Here is a 25,477-nt window from a genome sequence, read left to right on the forward strand (position 1 = left end):
TGGGATAGCCCAGCTCCCTTGCTTTGGTGCCTTACATTCCGTTAATTCTGCTAAGGTACCGCAGGGAGAATTACTGTGATTGTGCCCTGGTTCTTCCGGACGAGCACCTCAGTAGAGAAAGCACAAAATTGTCCGACATGATGTGGCGAGAGACTGGTCGCTGTTCGGGAGGTCTTAAAATCCTTAAAGATTTTTCTGCTTTAGGCGTTAATTCGGCTTTGTCCGATATAGGCATGTATAGCACCCCAATTCGGCCTTCCGGATTCTAGGGGCTTCGCCGAAATTTAAAATTATAGACTTCTATGGCTAAGTGAGGGTTATAAAGCCGTATAGTCCGATTGTCTGGTTCGCTGCGCTGGACACCTCCTTAAGGGACCAAACATTTGGATAAAGAGTGTCCGGGTTTTTCCACGAACACCCCAGTACTAGTTACATGGGGGCGGAAGCCGACGACTGGCCTACTTTCAGAATTTGATAAACAGCCGCACAGAAGGTCATATTTTAAATCACAAAAGTGCTACATACCGCAAGTAACTTTGTCTTTAAATTACAAACATGACAGAAGCGAATTCATTCAAAAATTATGTCTTTGGTACATTCATCGGCCACGAGGCAAGCACCCTTCATAATGCCATCATAATACTTCTCGGGGACGCGATGCGGCTTGCCCTCCGGCGGCCCGTCCTTCACCAGCTTCTCCGCATCCAGCTTGCCCCAATGCACCTTGGCGCGGGCAAGGGCCCGACAGGCACCCTCAATGCAAACGGATCGCTTGATGACTTTCAGTCGCGGACAGGAATCCACCATCCGCTTGATCAGGCCGAAGTAGCTGGCGGGCAGAAGCTCGCCGGGCCATATCCGGACTATGAGATCTTTCATAGCCACTTCGGCTGCCTTGTGGAGTTCGACCAACTGCTTCAGTTGGTCACTCACAGGCGTTGCATGTTCGGCCCCAGCATATATGGACCAGAACAACTTCTCCGTTGAGCTCCCCTCCTGGGCACGGTAGAACTCCGCGGGATCTGATACGCTGCGTGGCAGGTCTGCGAATGCCCCTGGAGAGCTCCGGATTCGAGTAAGTAAAAGAAACGCCTCCTCCACATGTTTGCTTTGCATAAAAAAATCTTACCCGCTACTATTTTCTTGGCCTCCTGGATCTCTTGCTGAGTCCTCTCGGCTTCGGCCTTGGCGTCTTTTGTATTTGTAAGGGCCTTCGCAAGCTCGGCCTCCTTTGCTTTAAGCTCCCGCTCCGCAGACTCGAGCTTCTTGCCGAGCTCTTAGAGCTCTTCTTGTACCTCGCCCACTCGGGCCTGTTGCTTTTTGCGCTCCTTGAGTTCCAAGGCCGCTTTGTGTTCGGCCTCGGACAGTGCCTTCTTGAGAGGCGCCACTTTGGTGGTGGCCTCTTGTACCATATCATGACGTCTCGTCGTTAGCATAATCAAATTTTATTTACTATTCATTATATGAGAGAGGGGAACCATTCACCTTTGCTCTCCTCGAGCTGCCTCCTCGTGAGGCCGAGCTCTCCCTGCGCCCGCTCTAAGTCCTGCGTTAGGCCGGCGATTTCGGCCATGCGAGCAGTAGTGGCCAGCAGCATAGCCTGTTTATTTCAATTCAAACTTATTGTTAGACTCATGCGGATTATAATTGACCCTCCGTTTGGTTTTTCTTTCCGAACACCAAACAGAGTATCAGGGGCTACTACCTATCGGGTGGCAACTTCACATATTTTTACCGCTTACCTCAAAGCCTGTTATGAGGCTGGTTCAGGCTTCAGTTAGTCCGCTCTTGGCGGACGAAACCTTCTGAATCACTGCACTCATGAGAGTACGGTGCTCTTCATCTAGGGAAGCGCCTCAAAGCGCTTCCGGCAGACAATCCGGCACCTGGGGCGCAATGGAAGTCCTTGATACAGACGACCCTCCCTTCATAACAAGGGGCTGCCCGCCTAAGTACGGAACCACTGAAGGCTCCAGAACAGTGTTCGGCTGAGAGCCCGGCTTGCCGTGGCTCTCATCGACACGATCCGCGGGGACCTTGAACCCCGCGAGTCCGACGCCTGGGACGCCGCCTTGAGGCGCCTCCAGGGCCACCTCCGCCATCATCGGGAGCCTTCAGGACAACACCTCTATGTCGTCCACAGGACGAGGAGACGTGGCCGTTGGGAGTGAGTTCATTGCTGACTCACTCAAGGACCCGTCCGAAGACGACACACTCGGATGGGCCCTGGCCGGACTGCATACAAGTTCGGCATTATAAACAAAATTATGAAGCGAAAATTACGATTGAGTGCGGATACTTACGATCGCACAAGGGGCTTCTTCCTGGGCAGCCACCCTTCCTCGCTATCGGTGGCGGTGGCGGAGTAGTCCGGAAGGGATGCCTTTCCCTTCTTGGACGTCCCAGTCTCCCCCACCGGGGCGGCCTTCCTCTTCTTCCCTCACCCGACATGGGGAGGTGGTGTTTCTCCTTGTTCCTCCCCGCCTCCGCGGGAGGAATCTGCCTCGTCGTCATCAGACGACAAGGGTATGACGGCCTTACGCCGGGGGCCTCTCCTGGCCCCCTGGTTCGCCGTCTCAGGCCCCCCACCCTTTCCGGACGGGGCGGCATCTTCTTCTTCTTCTTCTTCCCCTTCGGGGGAGGAGTGCGCCTCGTCATCTTCGGACGAGGCTTGCGCAACCTTACTTCGGAGACCCTTTCGGGTCCCCGGGGCCTTCTTATCGGCCTTCTTCTCCGGCCCCTTATAGGGCAACAGGACCAACATCTTCGTTAGAAGATCATTGGCTGGACTTTCCGGCAACGGAGCCGGACTGTCGATCCGCTCCGCTGTCTCCACATACTCCTAAAACAAATATACACAATCACTTAGGAATTCCCCATGAGTACATTGGGAAGAACCAGACCCGGTGGCGGCCTGAGAACTCACCTGGGTAGGTTGCCGTGCGGCGTGGAGCCCGCGGTCCTCGGTTATGAGAGGAGGTACTTCGGTGGCCTTGAACAACACCTTCCACGCGTTCTTGTGCTTCATGCCATAGAGCCTCTGGAGCGTCCGGTGTTCGGCCGAGACGAATTCCCACAGATTGAATGCCCGCCTTTGGCACGGCAGAATCAGGCGAATGAGCATGACTTGGATCACATTGACGAGCTTGATGTTCTTGTCCTTCATGCCCTTGACGCAGTTGATGAGTCCGGTTAGCTCTGCAGATTCGCCCCATAACAGGCCCTTCTGTTCCCAAGAGGTGAGCCACATAGGGGTTCCAGATCAGAACTCGGGGCCGGCGCCCAGTTGGCGTCGTGTGGCTCGGTGATGTAGAACCACCCCGATTGCCACCCTTCACGGTTTCCGCAAAGGATCCGTCAGGCCAGGTGACATTAGGCATTTTGCCCACCATGGCTCCTCCGCACTCCGCTTGCTGTCCACTCACAATCTTTGGCTTCACGCAGAAGGTTTGGAGCCACAAGCCGAAATGAGGCTTGATGCGGAGGAAAGCCTCGCACACGACGATGAACGCCGAGATGTTGAGGACGAAGTTCGGAGCTAGATCATGAAAGTCTAGCCCGTAGTAGAACATAAGCCCGCAGACGAAGGGGTGGAGTGGAAACCCCAGTCCACGGACAAAGTGGGCAAGGAACACGACCCTCTCGTGGGGTCCTGGAGTTGGAATGACCTGCCCCTCGTCTGGTAGCCGATGCGATATGTCTGCGGCCAAGTATCCGGCCGCCCGGAGATTCACGATCTTCTTATCCGTCGCGGTGGAAGCCACCCACTTGCCTCCTGCTCCGGACATGACTAACTATGCGGAGAAGACCTGGACTAGGGCGCTGGAGCTCGAGGGGGCAAGAGTATGCGAGGGGGAAAGAAGGCGTGAGTAAAAATGAGGAACTCTTATCCTTTATAGAGGCGACGAAAGCAGTGTGCCTCCCCACTAGCCTGTTGAGAATCGCTCACTTCCCAAGCGCCACGATTGATGGCACGGGGGGATTACCCATACACGTATTGATGAGAATCCCGTGATAAGGGGACATGATCTCTGCTTTGACAAGACGTGTCAAGGAAACCGCCTCGCAATGTGCGCTGTGGCTGGTTGTGAAAAAAATGGTTCGAATAATGACCCGACTCTAATGGCATGTCATGTTGTCTAAAAGTTGTCAACTGAAGCATCATTCTCTCTATGGTGGTATGTGAAGATCATTTTGCAGATCCGGACACGACCTATGTGTTCGATGATAACCTTGGAGTATTCGGAGAAGGAACCCGCCTTGCAATGCCGAAAACAAGACTACGCGCCGGACTCATCGTCATTGAAGCCTGGTTCAGGGGCTACTGAGGGCGTCCTGGATAAGGGGGTATCCGGACAGCCGGACTATATTCATCGTCCGGACTGTAGAAGCATCAAGATACAAGACTCAAGACTTCGGCTCATGTCCGGATGGGACTCTCCTTTGCGTGGAAGACAAGCTTGGCGATCCGGATATTATGTTTCCTTCCTTGTAACCGACTCCATGTAAACCCTAGCTCTCCGGTGTCTATATAAACCGGAGAGCATGGTCCTTAGAAGGCCGATCACAATTACAATCATACCATCATAGGCTAGCTCTTAGGGTTTAGCCTCTATGATCTCGTGGTAGATCTACTTTTGTATTCCACATATCTTCAATATTAATCAAGCAGGAAGTAGGGTTTTACCTCCATCGAGAGGGCCCGAACCTGGGTAAACATTATGTCCCTTGCTTCCTGTTACCATCAGCCTAAGATGCACAGATCGGGACCCCGTACCCGAGATCCGCTGGTTTTGACACCGACAACAACCAACACATTATCAGTTATTAGGCGACCAGGAACAAAAGCACTTTGTGTTTCAGAAATTATCTCGGGTAAAATTTTCTTAAGCCTATTCACAAGCATCTTTGATACAATCTTATAAACCACATTGCAAAGGCTGATGGGTCTATACTGAGTGATTACCTCTGGGCACTCCACCTTTGGAATCAGTACAATATTTGTTGAGTTCCACCCATCCGATATCTTCTTCCCATTAATAGCAACTAGGACCTCGTCAGTAAGATCATCACCAATAACGTGCCAAAACCTTTTAAAGAATAGTGCATGAAGCCCATCAGGGCCTGGAGTCTTCATATCTCCAATCTGGAAAAGAGCTTTGTGTACCTCCTCCCTAGTATATGTAGCAGTAAGGAAATCATTCATAGGCCTTGTCACACGTGGTTTAACCAAGTTCAAAAGGCTCACGTCGGTTCCTAGCACATCAGAAGTAAAAAGACCAGTGAAATAATCACGAATAAGAGGTTTTAGATTATCATTGCCTTCTGTCCATACATTACCCACACCCTTTAGTTTTTTTATTAGGTTCCTCCTCCTATGAGCAGAAGAAAAATGTTGAAAGTAAGAGGAATTTCGGTCGCCTCGGTGAAGCCAGCTCACCCTTCCTCTTTGTGCCCAATATATTTCATCTTGCTCTAATAAGTTTCAATCAACACAACTAGTTCCTTCTGCTTCATACTGACCTCGGTAGAGAAGGGTAAGTGCGTAAGCGCCTCGAGGTCTTTCTGAGCCTTCCTTTCAGAACCTGCTTGTCCCAAACATAAAGGTCACCAAGCACTTCATCTATTTTTCCTTTTGCTGAATTACACAAACCCCGATGGTTAGCCTTTTGCCAGGCCGTTTTAACAATCTCGTCAACTGTATCTTCAGCCAGCCACTGGGCTTCAAACTTTTTCTTATGAATGGGGCTATTGTCGGCCACTCCAGAAAGATGATCCGTGTCAAGGAGTATGGGCCGGTGGTCCGACTTGCCCATTTCGATATTACACAAACCTGCCAGCGGATGCATGAGAATCCAACCGGCATTAGCCACGGCCCGATCAAGTCTCTCCCGTAGACCCCCGCGAAACCACGTAAACTTGTCACCCTCGTAGCCAATATCCTCTAACATACAATCTGAGAGTGTATCTTGAAAAGCTTGAAGTCGTGAATGATGTCGTGGGGCACCTCCTTCCTTTTCCGATGAGTACAAAATCTCATTAAAATCTCCAATAACCGTCCAAGGCAAACTGGATTGGGCATGAAGATCTCTGAGCACACGATACGTTCTATCTTTATTTTCCCAACTTGGCTCACCATAGAAACAAGTTAGCCTCCACATATCACCGCTTGGTCCAGCAACCGAAACATCAATGGAATCTAGAGTGGTAGTCCGGGAGTAGATCCTCACCTCCTTCTTCCAGACTAAGAGCAAACCACCCTTTCTTCCATCCAAAGATGGGGCAACGATCCTATGATCCATGCACAGCTTAACCATCGACTCATCTACCTTACTTTCATCCAGATGTGTCTCCGATAGAAAGAACGCATCAGGGTTGTGTCGCCTTTGGATGTCCAAAAGCGAGCGAACTGTCGGGGCTCTGAATACCCCGACAGTTCCAGCTTATGAGTTTCATTGCGTCCGGCGATCCCCTAGAGCAGGCGTCGCCGATATTAAATCAGTGTCAACAAAATAATTTCCATCCATAGTCTTGGTCCTATTGATTTTCCATGAGCCAGTGTCAGATGCATATAGTTCAGGAGGCCTTTTCCTCATCGAGTAATCCTTGCACGTGTCCTGATGGTGTTCCCAATCAGAAGCAATCTGTGTCCTCCTAGAACTCAACCTGTGTACTGGTTTGTCACGAAGCCCAGCTGCAAGTCACTCCTCGCCAAGCACCACCAGAATCTGTGCGAGTTCAAACCATCCCGGCAGCCACGACAGCTTCGCAACAACGGCCGCCATCTTTAATCTTGAAACCCTAGTACGACGAGGAAAGACGGACTGTGGATAATCCCTAGACCCGGGACCCCGTCGCTGGACCAGCTGGGCAGCCCGAGCGGTGCACAACGGAGGCGTCCGGTAGGGGAGAATACTCAACAACGGCGCCGCAGTCGAGAGAAAAAAACCCTAATGAGAGGGGACGCCACGGTCTTTTCAGCAGCCTACCCATGTAACCATGTTTAAGTGCAGGGAGAAGGGGGCCGTGCAAACACAAAATTAAGCCTAGTGTTTATGTCCCTACACCCGGCCTACATGAAGGCAAAGGGGCTGGAGTTTTAAAAAAAGAAAAAGGAAATTGTAAGCCGAGCACATCATTAGTGGTACTTGGTTTATAGAGCCAACCGTCACGCAGACGTTAAGTACATTGAGGATGGACTGGACAAATTGCAGCCATATAGTGCCGAGGCTATGCGTTTTCCATAGGTACACCGAGTGTTCCTTGTAAGTTGAACACATTTTAACGGTATTCGGCTTAGCGCGTGATATGTTGAGAGTTCGCTTTATACTGTGTACTTTTTTTAGGGTACTCGGCTTAGGTGTCTATAAGAGAGTATCTGACAAATAACACTCCGCGTCAGTATAAGCACTCGGCTACGAATGCTTTTTTCTTGTAGTGGGAGGGACGCCAGTGGCGGCAAAGCATCCGACTAGTGCGTGTGTGCCAAGTCGTTTCTCCTTCCACCCTTTGCTCTAGCTATGCACAGCCGTGGCAAATGGCGGCACCAGAGGAGGAGTTCTAGGGCCCATAATTTGGCAAAACCGGCCGTCCAACTCTGCTCTAACGCTCTATTGTCAGTTCTTCCGCCCTTGATGATGACATATACGTCTGGATGCTAAATAACCTTCCAAACATTGTTAACGTATACTACTACTTAACTCAGTGTTGTCCTTTACTCTCATGGATCTTGACATTGTCATAATTAAGGTGCAGAATCTTGGAAGAGGAAGATGGCAAAAATTTAGCTGCTCAAAAACTCTCCTAGCTACATAATGACATGAAAGTTTGAACATGACTCTTCAAGCCCGGACCGCAGAGCTCTTTCAAGTTTATAGACACTAGCCAGCTTTGCACTGATCATCCACATGCTCAGTTTCATGGGTCCCTTACAAACTCTGAGCCTGCTTGTGCTTGCCTCATTGGTCAGCTCAGCGGCGCCACCACCGTCCGGCTCCGGCCACCGCTTCACGCTCACTCACATTGACTCCAAAGGCGGCTTCACCAAGGCGGAGCTGATGCGCACGGCCGCACACAGAAGCCGCCTCCGAGCGGCCACGGGGTTTTCTAGGCCAGGCCAAGGCTCCGCTCGGGCCAAGTTGAGTACCTCATGGAGCTCGCCATCGGGACGCCACCTGTGCCGTTCGTCGCTGTCGATGTCAAAACCGGCGGATCTCGGGTAGGGGGTCCCGAACTGTGCGTCTAGGCGGATGGTAACAGGAGACAAGGGACACAATATTTTTACCCAGGTTCGGGCCCTCTCGATGGAGGTAAAACCCTACTCCTGCTTGATTAATATTGATGATATGGGTAGTACAAGAGTAGATCTACCACGAGATCAGAGAGGCTAAACCCTAGAAGCTAGCCTATGGTATGATTCTTGTTCGTCCTACGGACTAAAACCCTCCGGTTTATATAGACACCGGAGAGGGCTAGGGTTACACAGAGTCGGTTACAATGGGAGGAGGTCTACATATCCGTATCGCCAAGCTTGCCTTCCACGCCAAGGAAAGTCCCATCCGGACACGGGACGAAGTCTTCAATCTTGTATCTTCATAGTCCAGGAGTCCGGCCAAAGGTCATAGTCCGGTCATCCGGACACCCCCTAATCTGGGACACCCTCAGTAGCCGCTGAACCAGGCTTCAATGACGACGAGTCCGGCGCGCAGATTGTCTTCGGCATTGCAAGGCGGATTTTTCCTCCGAATACTTCATAAAAGATTTTGAACACAAGGATAGTGTCCGGCTCTGCAAAATAAGTTCCACATACCATCATAGAGAGAATAATATGTACACAAATCTAATCTGCTGACGTATTCCGTAGTGTGTCGTGCTACAGCCAAGCCTTTATTCGTTTTACTGTCCCACCTCAGCGCGTTTAGCGAGGCGGTTTCCTTGGCACGTCTTGCCAAAGCAGAGATCGTGTCCCCTTATTTCGGGATTCTCATCAATACGGGCGTGGGTAACCCAACCGCGCCATTAATCACGACGCTTGGGAGATAAGCGAGTTTTCCCAGGCTGGCGGGGGCACATAGTTTCGGCCGCCCATATAAGGGGATAAGAATCCACCCTTTCCATCTACGCCTTCCTCCTCCTTTGCTTATCCATTCCTGCGCACTCGAGCTCCAGGCCCAAGTCCGCACTTCCCACCTCAACCTTCTCCAACCATGTCCGGAGCGGGAGGCAGGTGGATGGCCTCCACCGTCACGGAGGGGCACATCAAAAAGTTGAGGAAAGTCGGATACTTGTCCAACAACATTGCGCACCGGCTCCCGGATGAGGGGCAGCTCATCCCCACCCCCAGGCCCCATGAGAGGGTGGTGTTCCTCACCCATTTCCTCCACGGACTGGGCTTCCCACTCCACCCATTTGTCTGGGGGCTCATGTTCTATTACGGCCTGGATTTCCATGATCTGACCTCGAACTTCATCCTCAATATCTCGGCGTTTATCGTCGTGTGCGAGGTCTTCCTCCGCATCAAGCCCCACTTCGGCCTATGGCTGAATACCTTCAGTGTCAAGCCGAAGGTTGTGGGCGGCCGGCAAGCAGAGTGCGGAGGCGCCATGGTGGGCAAGATGCCCAACGTCACATGGCTCGAGGGCTCCTTTGTAGAAACTATCAAAGGGTGGCAATCGGGGTGGTTCTACATCACCGAGCCGCGTGACCCTGAATGGGCAACGACCCCCGAATTCCAATCTGGCATCCCCAAATGGCTCACCTCCTGGAAAGAGACGGGCCTGTTGTGGGGTAATTCGGAAGAGGTGACCGTACTCCAAACCTGCATCCAAAACCTGGTGGACAAGAAGGTTAAACTTGTCAACATAGTCCAGGTCATGCTCTTCCGCCGGATCCTCCCGTGTCAACGACAGGCTTTCAATTTGTGGGAGTTCGACCCGGCCCGGCACCAAACTTTGTCCAGGCTCTTTGACACAACACACGAGGACGCCTGGAAGGTGCTATTCAAGAGCTCCGAGGTTCCCCCTCCCATCACCGAGGTTCGCGGATTCTACGCAAAGCGCCAAGCCAGCGAAGTAAGCTTGTTTTACCCTTTACCGGATACTTGTTTTTCATAGTGTGACTCTATGCGGGATCTAAGCTCCTGCTCCTTTGACAGGACTGGAAGAAGACGTCCGGACAGTTTGACTGTCCGGTTCCCTTGCCCGAAGGCCCAGCGAATGCACGCTTAATGAAGCTGCTGGTTCCGGCACCTCACGTGGTGCCGGAGAAGAAGGCCAAGAAGAAGGCCACGGGAACTCGAAAGAGTTCTCGGCGCCTGGTGGTGTCGGATTCATCGCCCGACGACCCCGAAGCGCACTCCTCCTCCGAAGATGAGGAGGAGGAAGAAAAAGCCTCCCCCCTCCAACGGGGGGAGGAAAGATAAGGAAGGCCGCCCCAACTGGGGAGGCCGGAGGGTCCAAGAAGGGGAAGACCCTTCTTCCGGACTAAGCCTCCGACGCCGACGCCGGCGGAGAGGAGTGGCCATCCAGGGCCAAGCCCCTGGCCAAATCATAAGTATCCGGATACCAGAATAACTCATGGTGTTCCTTTATTGCACAGTACCTTCTGACACCGAATATAATCGTGCAGTCCGCCCAAGGCTCAGCTCAACGATTCGTCGAGCGGCTCCCTGGATTCGTCGGATGTGAATAGTCTTTCACTCCCGACTGCTACCTCCCCCCGCCCTACGGACGATGCCGAGGTGGAGTCCCAAAAGGGGCTAAGCCAGGAGGAGGTGGTCCTGGAGGCGCCGCAAGGCGACCTCCCGAACTCCAGGCCCAAAGGGGATAAAACCCCAGAGGGATCTAAGTCCGGCCCTAGGTCGGACACCGCATCGGAACCTTCAGTGGTTCCGGAGTCCGGCAGGCGCCCCCCTCGCAAGAAGGGCACGCCTACAATGCCGGTGGCCTCCGTCCAACCGGAGGCACCGGACAATTTGCTGGAGGTGCTTAACGGCGCCTCCATCGACGAGGAGCACCGTACTATTATGAGTGCGGTGATCCAGAAGGTTCAGTCCGCCAAGGGCGGGCTGACAGAAGCCTGTGCCAGCCTTCTAACAGGCTTTGAGGTATGTATTTAAAACATGTAAAAATATTACCGCATAGACAGTAGCCCCTGATGCTCAGTTTGGTGTTCAGAAAGAAAAGACGGACTGAGGATCTAAAAAGATATACGCAGGAGTCTAACATAAATATGTCAATATGGTAATGCAGGCTGCGTTGCTAACCTCTGCCGCACTGACTGCGGAGGTCGATGCATTGAAGCAGAGCCTCGAACGGTCCGAGAACGAGCTCGGCCTTGCCAAGAAGCAGCTCGAGGAAAAGGAAGGTAGGTAGTACCTTACGTAAGTATATATAAAAATACCTGGTTGCAAATAGTGACAGGACCAACGTGAATGTTACAGGGGCCACAACCGAGGTGGCAACCCTGAAGGAAGCGTTGTCCAAGGCCGAAGACAATGCAGTCGTGGAGCGCACCGAGCGAGAGAAGCAGGAGGCTCGGGCGGAGAAGGTGCGGCAAGAGCTCCATGCTCTTGTGAAAAAACACGAGATTGGAGCTTGACTCAAAAACTCGAGAGTCCGAGCTTGCCTCGGCCCTTGAGAGCGCCAAATCCACCAAGGCCGAAGCCCAAAAAGGAAATTGAGGCGATGAAGAAGATAGCGGCGGGTAAGGCATTCTTTATGCAAAGCAAGCACGCGAAAGTGAATTACTTGTTACTTACCCGAGTCCGGAGCTCTCCAGGAGCATTCGTAGATCTGCCCCGCAATGTGTCTGACGCCGCCGCATTCTACCGAGCCGAGGAAGGGAGCTCGACGGAGAAGGTGTTCTGGTCCCAGTATGTTGAGGCCGGACACCCGGTGCCCTCGAGCGACCAGCTGAAGCAGCTGCTCGAGCTCCATAAGGTAGCCAAACAGGCCATGAAGGGCTTAATAGTCCGGCTGTGGCCTGGGGAGGTTATGCCTGGGAGCTACTTTGGGCTGGTGAGGCGGCTGGTGGATGCCTGTCCATGGCTTGAAGTCATCAAACGCTCCGTATGCATCGAAGGCGCCCGCAGGGCCCTTGCCCGTGCTAAAGTGCACTGGGGCAAGCTGGATGCTGAGAAGCTGGTGACAGATGGGCCACCGGAGGGGAAGGAGCATCACAGGCCCGAGATGTATTATGAGGGCGTCCTGAAGGGTGCCCGCCTTGTGGCGAACGAATGTTCGAAGGATTTAATTTTGAGTAAACTCGCTCGTGTTTATCCTGTGCGCTGAAAACTTGTTCATATGCGCTAAGCAACGCTTTTTGAATTTAAAATATTACCTTCTGTGCGGCCGTTTATTAAATCTGAGAGATGCAAGTCGTCGGCTTCTACCCCCATGCCATGAGTGCTGAGGTGTTCGGGATAAACCTGAGCGCTCTTGTTCCCATTCTTGGGTCCTTTAAGGGAGGCGCTCAGCACAACGAACAAGATAATCGGACTATAATGCTTTATCACTCTCACTTAGCCATAGAATTCTATAATTTTAAATTTCGGTGAAGCCCCTAGTATTTGGAAGACTGAGTCCGGGGCGCTAACCACGCCTAGGCCGGACAAAGCCAGCTCCTCGCTCTAAGCGGCATAAGTCTTTAGGGACTCGAAAAACCTCTCGAACAGCGACCAGCTCTCGCCCTATCATGACGGTCAGTTTTAGCTTTCTTTACTAAGGTGCTCAACCCAGCTCAACTGGGGCACAATCGCAGTAGTTCTTCCAGCGCTACCTTAGCCGATATAGCGGAATGTAAGGTACCAAAACATGGGAGCCGGGCAAACCCAACTATTGACCCAAAAGATGATTCGGAGCCGATGCATATAATGCTATAAGTTCGGGGTGCCGCACTCGTGAGAGTGTTCGGTCTTCTCACACCATATTCTGGGGTACTTAAGCCCCTGGTGTATTGGCCGTACCAAAGTGTACGGTTGCATAATGTCATAACTGAACATATTTACATAAAAAATGAATGCAATAATAGACAAGTGCTATGTATTGTTTATTAAAGGGCTGCTATGAAAGTAGAATGATACAAATAGTGCGATGAGCAAGAGATGGGATTATTTGACATGTCCCCCTCTAGGGGCAAGCTGCGAGACTTTAAGTAAGGCAGGTATTTAGCTCGTTATAGAGACCACCTGGACATTCGACGTGGCTTGCTGTCTCCCTGGCTGTTGCATCGTGTGTTCGGCAATTGTACTGCCGGACAGGCCTTCCTGAGAGTGGAGTCCTGAAAGTAAGAAAAGAGAAATTACAAAATCGGGAGCCCCTAGTGCGGTTGAACCGCATTCTGAGCGTGCCGTGGTTGTGCCCCTCCCCTTATGCCCATGGTATTTCCAGAGCGTAATTATGTACGTGTGGTACTAGTTTCGCAATCTCGCGAGGGCTGGGGTTGGGGCCGCACTGCTATGCTTGCTCGGAACATGCCAGACGGTCTTGTTGTAGGTTACTTCGGGCGCGCTTGACGGTGTCCGGACGTTTAACAGCGGGACTGTAGAATTGCCTTGAGAGGCTACTTTGTACTTCCGCCGCGAGGGCCGCCGTGTGCTCCTCTGTTCGGAGAGAGCGTTTGGTGTTTCCATTGACCGTAATGACTCCTCGAGGGCCTGGCATCTTGAGCTTGAGGTATGCGTAGTACGGCACCGCATTGAACTTTGCAAATGCGGTTCGCCCGAGCAGGGCGTGATAGCCACTGTGAAACGGGACTATGTCGAAGATTAACGCCTCGTTTCACAAATTATTCGGGGATCCGAAGACCACTTCGAGTGTTACTGAGCCTGTACAGCTAGCCTCTACACCTGGTATGATGCCTTTAAAGGTCGTCTTTGTGGGTTTAATCCTTGAGGGATCTATGCCCATTTTTCGCATTGTATCCTGATAAAGCAGGTTCAGGCTGCTGCCGCCGTCCATGTGGACTCTAGTGAGGTGAAATCCATCAATGATTGGGTCTAGAACCAATGCGGCGAATCCACCGTGACGGATGCTAGTGGGGTGGTCCCTTCGATCAGAAGTGATCGGGCAGGAGGACCATGGGTTGAACTTTGGGGCGACTGACTCCAACGCATATACGCCCTGAGTGCATGCTTCCGCTCCCTTTTGGGGATCTGGGTTGCGTATATCATGTTTACCGTCCGCACTTGTGCTGGAAAACCCTTCTGTCCTCTGTTGTTCGGCGGCCGGGGCTCCTCCTCGTCATCACTATGCAGCCCCTTGTCTCTGTTTTTGGCACTTAACTTGCCTGCCTGCTTGAACACCCAACAATCCCTGTTGGTGTGATTGGCTGGTTGTTCGGGGGTGCCGTGTATCTGGCACGAGCAATCGAGTATCTGGTCCAAACTGGACGGGCCCGGAGTATTTCTTTTGAATGCCTTTTTCCGCTGATCGGGTTTAGAGCCTCTGAATCCGCCATTAACTGCCGTATCCTCAATATTGTCGCTGTTAATGCGGCGCTTGTGCTTGTTGTGACGCGACCTGCCATTGTTGTCCTTGGTATCCGAATTACCAGGGCTTTTGGTCATGTTATTACTACGATCTAGCCAGCTGTCTTCTCCCGCGCAAAAGCGGGCCATGAGTGTTGTGAGGGATGCCATGGATTTCGGCTTTTCCTGTCCTAGGTGTCGGGCAAGCCATTCGTCATGGATGTTATGTTTGAAGGCTGCAAGGGCCTCTGTGTCCGGATAGTCGACGATTTGATTTTTCTTGGTTAGGAACCGTGTCCAGAATTGTCTGGCCGATTCCTCTGGCTGCTGAATTATGTGGCTTAGGTCGTCGGTGTCTGGTGGTCGCACATAGGTGCACTGGAAATTGTCAAGGAATGCGAATTCCAGGTCCTCCCAGCAACCAATTGACTCTGTTGGCAAGCTGTTAAGCCAATGCCGAGCTGGTCCTTTAAGCTTGAGTGGGAGGTATTTGATAGCGTGTAGATCATCGCCGCGGGCCATGTGGATATGAAGGAGATAATCCTCGATCCATACCGCCGGATCTGTTGTGCCATCATATGATTCAATATTTATGGGTTTAAAACCCTCGGGGATTTGATGATCCATTACTTCGTCTGTGAAGCATAGTGGGTGTGCGGCGCCTCTGTACTGGGCTATATCACGACGTAGCTCATATGAGCTTTGCCTGCCGTGTTCGGCATGGCCGTATTTGTCATATCCGACGCGACGGTTATCGTCACGTGTTGTGGGGCGCCCACGCAATCCGTAGATCGATCTTGTTTGCGTTGCCTTGTCCTCCAATATGTCACGTAGGTCTGGTGCATTTCCCCGTGCCTTGGTATTTTTTGAGTGGCGCCGGGGTGCGGCTTGAATGGATGGCCAAGAGGCCTCTCTGTCGCGGCCACGAGGTGGCCGGTCGGCCGCGTCCTGCGTTGGTGACGTAGGTTTAGGTGCTTCCTCCTCTAATTGGGGTAGCAGCCTGCACTTTGGGTAGCTCTTGGAGGGGCGTTCGAGTTTGTACTCTTCGGCCGCTGGGACTTCAGTCCATCTGTCGGCTAGCAAATCTTGGTCAGCTCTAAGTTGCTGCTGTTTTTTCTTGAGGCTACTCGTCGTGGCCATAAGCTTGCGTTGGAAATGCTCTTGTTCGACGGGATCCTCAGGCACGACAAATTCGTCGTCGGCGAGGCTTGCCTCGTCTTCGAAGGGAGGCATGTAATTATCGTCCTCTACCTCCCTGTCTGCCGCTCTCTTATGAGGGCTGGCTTCTCCATCCTCCTGCGCTGAATCCTGCTGGAGGGGGTTGTCTTTGGCACTATCTGGGGTATTATTGTCTCCGGTGCCAGAATCGCCGTTTTTGCTTTGGCGGGATTTAGAGCAGCGCCGCTGACGCCGGCGCTTAGGCTATTTCTTGGAGGGTCATCCTCCGTTGTTCCATCGCCACTCCCTTCTTTCGGGGTGTCCACCATGTAGATGTCATATGACGAGGTGGCTTTCCAGTGCCCTATAGGCGCTGGTTCTTGGTCGTCTCCTGCATCGTTGTCCATACCGTCGATGTCTTTGGAGTCGAAGTCGAGCATGTCGGTTAAATCATCGACAGTGCCAATGAAGTGGGTGGTGGGTGGGCTTCGAATTTCTTCGTCGTCCGCATCCCAACCTTGCTGATCGTAGTCCGGCCAGGGCTCTCCGGATAAAGAGAGACTTTAGTGAATTCAGGATGTTGCCAAAGGGCGAGTGCTGAAAGATGTCCGTGGCGGTGAACTCCATGATCGGCGCCCAATTGGGTTCGATCGGAAGGGGTGCGGAAGGTTCGGAGTCCGGAAAGGAGTCCGGCACCTTGGAGTCACGAGCTCCGCAAAGGACGAGGCTGGTATTCGGCTCGATCGCCGTAGAGATTGCAGCCCCCGAGGCGGTGTCCAACCATCCATCCTCGATTAGCGCAGTCGGCTCCGAGCTAAAGGTCAGAGTGGACACTGGGGCGGCCTCCGGGGCACTGTTCGGCGGCAGAGCTAGATCATGCCCGTCATGACAGTGCGGCGTGCTAGGTTGTGGCTCGAATCCGTCGAAGATCAAATCCCCACGGATGTCGGCCGTGTAGTTCAAACTCCCAAATCTGACCTGATGGCCAGGGGCGTAGCTTTCGATCTGCTCCTGATGGCCAAGCGAATTGCCCCGCAGTGCAAAGCCGCTGAATACGAAGATCTGTCCGGGGAGAAAAGTCTCACCCTGGACCGCATCATTGTTGATGATCGGAGGAGCCATCGGGCCTAAAGGTGATGACACAGAGGAACTCTCAATGAAAGCACCAATGTCTGTGTCAAAATCGGCGGATCTCGGGTAGGGGGTCCTGAACTGTGCGTCTAGGCGGATGGTAACAGGAGACAAGGGACACGATATTTTAACCCAGGTTCGAGCCCTCTCGATGGAGGTAAAACCCTACTCCTGCTTGATTAATATTGATGATATGGGTAGTACAAGAGTAGATCTACCACGAGATCAGAGAGGCTAAACCCTAGAAGCTAGCCTATGGTATGATTGTTGTTCGTCCTATGGACTAAAACCCTCCGGTTTATATAGACACCGGAGAGGGTTAGGGTTACACAGAGTCGGTTACAATGGGAGGAGATCTACATATCCGTATCGCCAAGCTTGCCTTCGACGCCAAGGAAAGTCCCATCCGGACGCGGGATGAAGTCTTCAATCTTATCTTTATAGTCCAGGAGTCCGGCCAAAGGTCATAGTCCAGCCATCCGGACACCCCCTAATCCGGGACTCCCTCAGTCGCCCTCTTCGACACCGGCAGCGACCTCACCTGGACGCAGTTTCAGCCATGCAAGCTCTGCTTCCCGCAGGACACGCCCGTCTATGACCCGACTGCCTTGTCCAGCTTCTCCCCTCTAACCTGCTCCAGCAACGCGTGCCTGCCCGTGTGGAGCCGTGGATGCGCCCCTAGCTCCCTCTGTGGCTACCGCTATGCCTACGGTGACGGCTCCCACTCGGCTGGCGTCCTGGGCACGGAGACGCTCACGTTCGGCTCTGGCCCCGGCCAAGTACCGGCCGCCTTTGCCGGAGCTGTCGCGTTCGACTGCAGCAGAGACAACGGGGGCGACTGGTACAACTCCACCGGGCTGGTCGGCTTCGGTCGCGGGAGCCTGTCCCTCGTGGCGCAGCTATGGTTCGGGAAGTTTTCCTACTGCCTCACCGGCTTCTTCAATACCAGTCTGGGCAGCCATGTCTTGTTCGGCTCCCTCGCGGAGCTGGCCCACGGGGGCGGGGGCGCCGCCGCCGTGCAGTCGATGCCGCTTGTGCAGAGCCCACAGAGTCCATCGCGGTACTATGTTTCTCTCAAGGGCATATCGCTCGGCGACGCTCGCCTGCCGATCCCGAACAAAACCTTCAAGCTACACGCCGACGGCACGGGCGGGATGATTGTCAACTCCGGCACCATCTTCACGGTCCTCGTGGAAAGTGCTTTCAGGGTGGTCGCCAACCACGTGGCCGAGGTGCTCGACCAGCCGGCGCTCAACACGACGAGCCTGGAGAGCCCTTGCTTCCCAGCTCCCGCTGGTGAGCGGCAGCTCCCGGCCATGCCGGACATGGTGCTGCACTTCATCGGCGGTGCAGACATGAGGTTGCATGGGGACAACTACATGTCCTTTAACGAAGAGGACTCGTCATTCTGCTTAAACATTGTTGGGACAACGTCGGCTTCGGGTTCGGTGCTGGGCAATTTCCAGCAACAGAACATACAGATGTTGTTCGACATCACCGTAGGGCACTTCTCATTTGTTCCCACCGACTGTAGTAAGCTCTGAGGTCTACCTGGACACCCTTTTTTACCAGCAAGCCTGAGGGCTTTTTACTCCTTATCAAAGATCGTTTCATCGTTTATAAGTGATTGCATGAGAAATGTAGGAGGTTCATCGACCCAGGTACACAAATCTGAATAAAACAGAAACAATCTAGCTATCTCATGAGCTGCCACATTTGCTTTCCTAGGGCATAACTCATAGGAAACATCGTCAAACGCACTTGCATGCAGGTGCAGTCATGAAAAATTGCTGAACTTACAGTTACAGAAAACCCTCCTGAGATAAGAGTAGATATTACCTGTTCATTGTCAGACTGAAGAATAATCCTGTAACGCCCCATTACTGAGCAAACCATATGCCATCTTGAGCCGCAGTAGCTTCAGACATAAGACCATTTGTTGCTCCTTCAATTCTGAAGCATCGAGCGGCCACGAATCCTCGATGCACTATTTTTTCATGCGTGGCAGCATGGGATCAAATGATATCCAATCAAAACACTTCCATGAATAAAGGGGTGGCTCTACAATTAATAGGATTGTGAAAGAAACACTACACGAAAAAATTTGTATGCCAAGGAGTGTATTTCCATGGACACTTGGCACAAAGCACTACATAAAAAATATAAGCACAAAGCACTACGGCGTAAGCCAACAATCAACCCTAAGTCCCTAACACATGAAAATGGAGGACCTTTGTCTTAGACCATCATACGCCAAGCAAAGTTTGAGAAACGCCCGGTTAGACAAACACTAGTCATATTTCGGGAAAGACACTCGGCTTATACACTATGTTCGATAAAATAGCTGCCACGTGGCCATGCTCACTACACTTGACGAGTCCATGACAGCGGGCGCTATAGTCCGTGACAACATGAACACTCGTCATATTTTCCCTTTCCTTTTTTGTATATGCAAAACCCTTCGTCTCTCGTAAGCCGAGTGATCAAGAGGAAACACTCATCTTAATTTTTGGATATCTTTGAGTTCATGCCCCCGCTCATGCCCCATCGAATTCTTGTTATTAGTTAAAGCACACAACCAAGGCAAACCATGACGCTGCCTCACCCCGTCGCCTACCCTATTCAAGGGCACACATAGGTATGTTAAGAATTGTCTATGCTTGCCAATGCACTGCTAACATAGGAAGGAGACAAGAAATGACTATGGATTATAATTTGGTTTGTGAACCTTTTGATGTTTGGGGGCTGGACTATTTCGGTCCATTCACTGCTTCATATGGGCATACTCCTATTCTTTTAGTTGTAGATTATGTTACCAAGTGGGTGGAAGAGATTCCGATGCATCATACCGATGCCCCTACTTCTATAAATATGATCAAGGACATCATCTTCCCCGGGTTTGGAGTACCTAAAGTTCTTATTACTAATGGACGGTCTCATTTTATACAAGGTATATTTAAAAGGGTCCTCCACAAGTATGAAGTTACACATCGTGTCGCGTCACCCTACTATCCACAAACAAACGGGCATGTGGAGTTGTCAAACCGAGAGGTGAAAACCATAGTTCAAAAGATGGTGTAGAAATCAAGGATGAATTGGGCACGATGAAGGAAATATGCCCTAGAGGCAATAATAAAGTTGTTATTTTATATTTCCTTATTCATGATAAAGGTTTATTATTCATGCTAGAATTGTATTGATTGGAAACTTAAATACATGTGTGAATACATAAACAAATACCGTGTCCCTAGTAAGCCTCAACTAGACTAGCTCGTTGATCAAAGATTGTTAAGGTTTCCTAACCATGGACACGAGTTGTCATTTGATAACGGGATCACATCATTAGGAGAATGATGTGATGGACAAGACCCATCCGTTAGCTGAGCATAATGATCGTTCAGTTTTATTGCTATTGCTTTCTTCATGTCAAATACATGTTCCTTCGACTATGAGATTATGCAACTCCCGGATACCAGAGGAATGCCTTGTGTGCTATCAAACGTCACAACGGAACTGGGTGACTATAAATATGCTCTACAGGTATCTCCAAAGGTGTTTGTTGAGTTAGCATAGATCAAGATTAGGATTTGCCACTCCGAGTATCGGAGAGGTATCTCTGGGCCCTCTCGATAATACACATCATAAGCTTGCAAGCAAACGACTAAGGAGTTAGTCACGAGGTGATGTATTATGGAACAAGTAAAGATACTTGCCGGTAGTGAGATGAACTAGGTATAAAGATACCGACAATCGAATCTCGGGCAAGTAACATACCCCTGGACAAAGGGAATTACATATGTTGTCATAACAGTTCGACCGATAAAGATCTTTGTAGAATATGTAGGAGCCAATATGGGCATCCACGTTCCGCTATTGTTTATTGATTGTAGAGGTTTCTCGGTCATGTCTACATAGTTCTCGAACCCGTAGGGTCTGCACGCTTAATGTTCGATGATGATATAGTATTATATGAGTTATATGATTTGGTGACCGAATGTTGTTCGGAGTCCCGGATGAGATCATGGACATCACGAGGAGTCTCGAAATGGTCTAGAGTTAAAGATTGATATATAGGACGATGGTATTCGGACACCGGAAGTGTTTCGGGGGGTACCGAGTACTTATCGGGTCACCGGAAGGGGTTCCGGGCACCCCGGGCAAAAGATATGGGCCTTATGGGCCAAGAGGGGAAACACACCAGCCACAAAGGGCTGGTGCGCCCCCATTGAGCTGGCCTAGGAGGAGAAGGAAAGAGGGGAAGGGAAAGGAAAGAGTGGAATAGGATCCCCCCTTCCTTCCCTCCCCCCCTCTTTCCTTCCCTCTCCGACAAACATGGCAGGGGGGCGACCAAGGGCATGAGCCCAAGTAGGATTTGGACCTACTTGGGGCGCCCCTTGGCCTCTCCCCTCTCCCTCTCCTCTCTCCATCCCCCCTCTCCCCAGACAATTGCCTAGCCGTGTGTGGCTCCCCCCTCCGCCATTTACAAACCCGGTCATATTTTCGTAGTGCTTTGGTGAAGCCCTACGGAGATCACTTCACCATCACCGTCACCACGCCTTCGTGCTGACAGAACTCATCTACTACCACGATGTCTTGCTGGATCAAGAAGGCGAGGGACATCACCGTGCTGAACGTGTGCAGAACACGGAGGTGCCGTGCGTTTGGTACTTGACCGGTTGAAGCGCGAAGAAGTTCGACTACATCAACCGCGTTCTGAAACGCTTCCGCTTACGATCTATGAGGGTACGGAGACACACTCTCCCCCTCGTCCATGGATAGATCATTGCGTGTGCGTAGAAATTTTATGTTTTCCATGCAACGATTCCCAACATTGGCATCATGAGCTAGGTCTATGCGTAGATGATATGCACGAGTAGAACACAAAGAGTTATAGGTGGTGATAGTCATACTGCTTACCACCAACGTCTTATTTTGATTCGGAGGTATTGTGAATGAAGCGGCGCGGACCAAACTTACATGTCCACGTACATGAGACCAGTTCCACCGACATACAAGCAACTAGTTTTGCATAAAGGTGGCCCGCTGGTGTCTGTTTCTCCTATTTTAGTTGAATCGAATTTGACTGCGACCGGTCCTTGAAGAAGGTTAAAACAACAAACTTGATAAATCACTGTTGTGGTTTTTTCCATAGGTAAGAACAGTTCTTGCTAGAAGCCCGTAGCAGCCACATAAAACTTGCAACAACAAAGTAGAGGACGTTTAACTTGTTTTTGCAGGGCATGTTGTGATGTGATATGGTCAATACATGATGTGATATACGCTGTTGTATGAGATGATCATGTGTTGTAAATTTATCGGCAACCGACATGAGCCTTATGGTTGTCTCTTTATTGTATGAAATGCAAACGCCATCTAATTGCTTTACTTTATCGCTATGAGTTAGCAATAGCTGTAGAAGCAATAGTTGGCGAGACGACCACGATGCAACGATGGAGTCAAGGTGTCGAGCCGGTGACGACGGAGATCATGACGATGCTTTGGAGATGGGGATCAAAAGCACAAGATGATGATGGCCATATCATGTCACATATTTTTATTGCATGTGATGTTTATCTTTTATGCATCTTATTTTGCTTAGTACGGCGGTAGCATTATAAGTTGATCCCTTCACTAAATTTCAAGTTAAAAGTGTTCTCCCTGAGTATGCACCGTTGCTACAATTCATCGTGTTGAGACACCACGTGATGATCGGATGTGATAGACTCTACATTCACATACAACGGGTGTAAGACAATTTTGCACATGCAAAATACTTGGGTTAAACTTGACGAGCCTAGTATGTACAGACATGGCCTCGGAACACTAGAGACCGAAAGGTCGAACGTGAATCATATAGTATATATGATCAACATAGAGATGTTCACCGTTGATGAGTACCCCATCTTACGTGATGATCGGACATGGGTTAGTTGATTTGGATCACGTATCAGTTAGATGTTTCTTGAGGGATGTCTATTTAAGTGGGTGTTCTTAAGTAATTTGATTAATTGAATTAAAAATTTATCATGAACTTAGTCCTGATGCAAATTATGTTGTAGATCAATAGTTCACGTTGTAGCTTCCCTATTTTTGATATGTTCCAAGAGAAAACTAAGTTGAAAGATGATAGTAGAAATAATGCAGACTTGGTCTGTGATATGAGGATTATCCTCATTGCTGCACAGAGGAATTATGTCCTTGATGCACCGCTAGGTGATAGACCTATTGCAGGAGCAGATGCAGATGTTATGAACGTTTGGCAAGCTCGAGATGATGACTACTTAATAGTTTAGTGTACCATGCTTTACGGCTTAGAACCGGGACTTCAAAATGTTTTGAACGCCATGGAGCATATGAGATGTTCCAAGAACTAAAATTGGTATTTCAGACTCATGCCCGTGTCAGGAGGTATGAGACCTATGACAAGTACTCCGCTCCTCACTCACGAGAAAATGGCCGGTCACCGGGATGCCCAGTCCCATGCTCAAATCAAATCAAAATAATTGCAAACAAAACTCCCCCAGGATTGTTGTTAGTTGGAGGCACCCGTTGTTTAGGGAAAGCGATGGATTGATGATTGTTGGTGGAGGGGGAGTATAAACTTTACCATTCTGTTTGGGAACCGCCTATAATGTGTGTAGCATGGAAGATATCGAGATCTCTCAGTTGTTATGTTGACAATGAAAGTATGTCACTCAAAATATTATTTATCTCTATTTCAAAACTCGAGCTCTGGCACCTCTACAAATCCCTGCTTCCCTCTGCGAAGGGCCTATCTATTTACTTTTATGTTGAGTCATCACCCTCTTATTAAAAAGCACCAGTTGGAGAGCACAGCTGTCATTTGTATCCATTACTATTAATTTATATTGAGTATGACTATGATTGGATCTCTTTTACCATGAATTATAATGTCCAGCCAGTCCTTGATCTTCAGAGGTGCTCTCCATTTATGTTTTGCGGTCTCAGAAAGGGCTAGGGAGATACCATCTTGTTATATCATATTATGATTGTTTTGAGAAAGTGGTGTCATCCAAGATTTATTATTATTGCTCGCTAGTTGATTATGCCATTGATATGAGTAAACATGAGACCTAAGTGTTATTGTGAATATGTTTAGTTCATAATCTTTGCTGAAAACTTGAATGTTGGCTTTACATATTTGCAACAACAAGAGCAAACAGAGTTTGTAAAAGTTTTTCTTTATAACTTTCAGTTTTTCAACTGATTTGCTTGAGGACAAGCAAAGGTTTAAGCTTGGGGAGTTGATACGTCTCTGTTGTATCTACTTTTCCAAACACTTTTGCCCTTGTTTTGGACTCTAACTTGCATGATTTGAATGGAACTAACCCAGACTGACGCTGTTTTCAGCAGAATTGCCATGGTGTTATTTTTGTGCAGAAATAAAAGTTCTCGGAATGATCTGAAACTTCACGGAGAATATTTTTAGAATTAATAAAAAATACTGGCGAAAGAATCAATACCAGGGGGCCCACACCCTGTCCACGAGGCCGGGGGCACTCCCTACCCCCTGGGCACGCCTCCCTGCCTCTTGGGCCCCCTGGTGCTCCACCGACCTCAACTCCAACTCTATATATTCATGTTTGGGGAGAAAAAAAATCAGAGAGAAGGATTCATCGCGTTTTACGATACGGAACTGCCGCCATGCCCTAATCTCTCTCGGGAGGACTGATCTGGAGTCCGTTCGGGGCCCCGGAGAGGGGAATCCGTCGTCGTCATCATCATCAACCATCCTCCATCACCAATTTCATGATGCTCACCGCCGTGCGTGAGTAATTCCATGTAGGCTTGCTGGACGGTGATGGGTTGGATGAGATTTACCATGTAATTGAGTTAGTTTTGTTAGGGTTTGATCCCTAGTATCCATTATGTTCTGAGATTGATGTTGCTATGACTTTGCTATGCTTAATGCTTGTCACTAGGGCCTGAGTGCCATGATTTCGGATCTGAGCCTATTATGTTTTCATGAATATACGTGAGTTCTTGATCCTATCTTGCAAGTCAATAGTCACCTACTATGTGTTATGATCCGGCAACCCCGAAGTGACAATAGTCGGGACCACTCCCGGTGATGACCGTAATTTGAGGAGTTCATGTATTCACTAAGTGTTAATGCTTTGGTCCGGTACTCTATTAAAAGGAGGCATTAATATCCCTTAGTTTCCAATAGGACCCCGCTGCCACGGGAGGGTAGGACAAAATATATCATGCAAGTTCTTTTCCATAAGCACGTATGACTATATTCAAGATACATCCCTACATTACATTGATGAACTGGAGCTAGTTCTGTGTCACCCTATGTTATAACTATTGCATGAGGAATCGCATACGACATAATTATCCATCACTGATCCAATGCCTATGAGCTTTTCACATATTGATCTTTGCTTAGTTACTTTACCGTTGCCACTGTTACGATTACTACAAAACTGCTACTGTTACTTTTGCCACTGTTACCGTTACTTCCATACTACTTTGCTTCTAAATACTTTGCTGCAGATATTAAGTCTTTCAGGTGTGGTTGAATTGACAACTCAACTGCTAATACTTGAGAATATTCTTTGGCTCCCCTTATGTCGAATCAATAAATTTGGGTTGAATACTCTACCCTCGAAAACTGTTGCGATCCCCTATACTTGTGGGTTATCATTCGCAAGCATCAAATGATTCATAATCAAGTGATTCCAGAAGTCCATCTTT

General features: G+C 50.0%; 1 pseudogene; it reads left to right on the forward strand.

Annotated features, from left to right (window-relative positions):
* The first annotated feature begins 7,907 nt into the window (after positions 1-7,907).
* Positions 7,908-18,300, forward strand: LOC123069059 (aspartic proteinase nepenthesin-1-like; annotated as a pseudogene).
* The last annotated feature ends 7,177 nt before the right edge of the window (positions 18,301-25,477 follow it).

This window comes from Triticum aestivum, chromosome 3B (genome assembly GCF_018294505.1).
Source record: "Triticum aestivum cultivar Chinese Spring chromosome 3B, IWGSC CS RefSeq v2.1, whole genome shotgun sequence".
Taxonomy (NCBI): Eukaryota; Viridiplantae; Streptophyta; class Magnoliopsida; order Poales; family Poaceae; genus Triticum; species Triticum aestivum.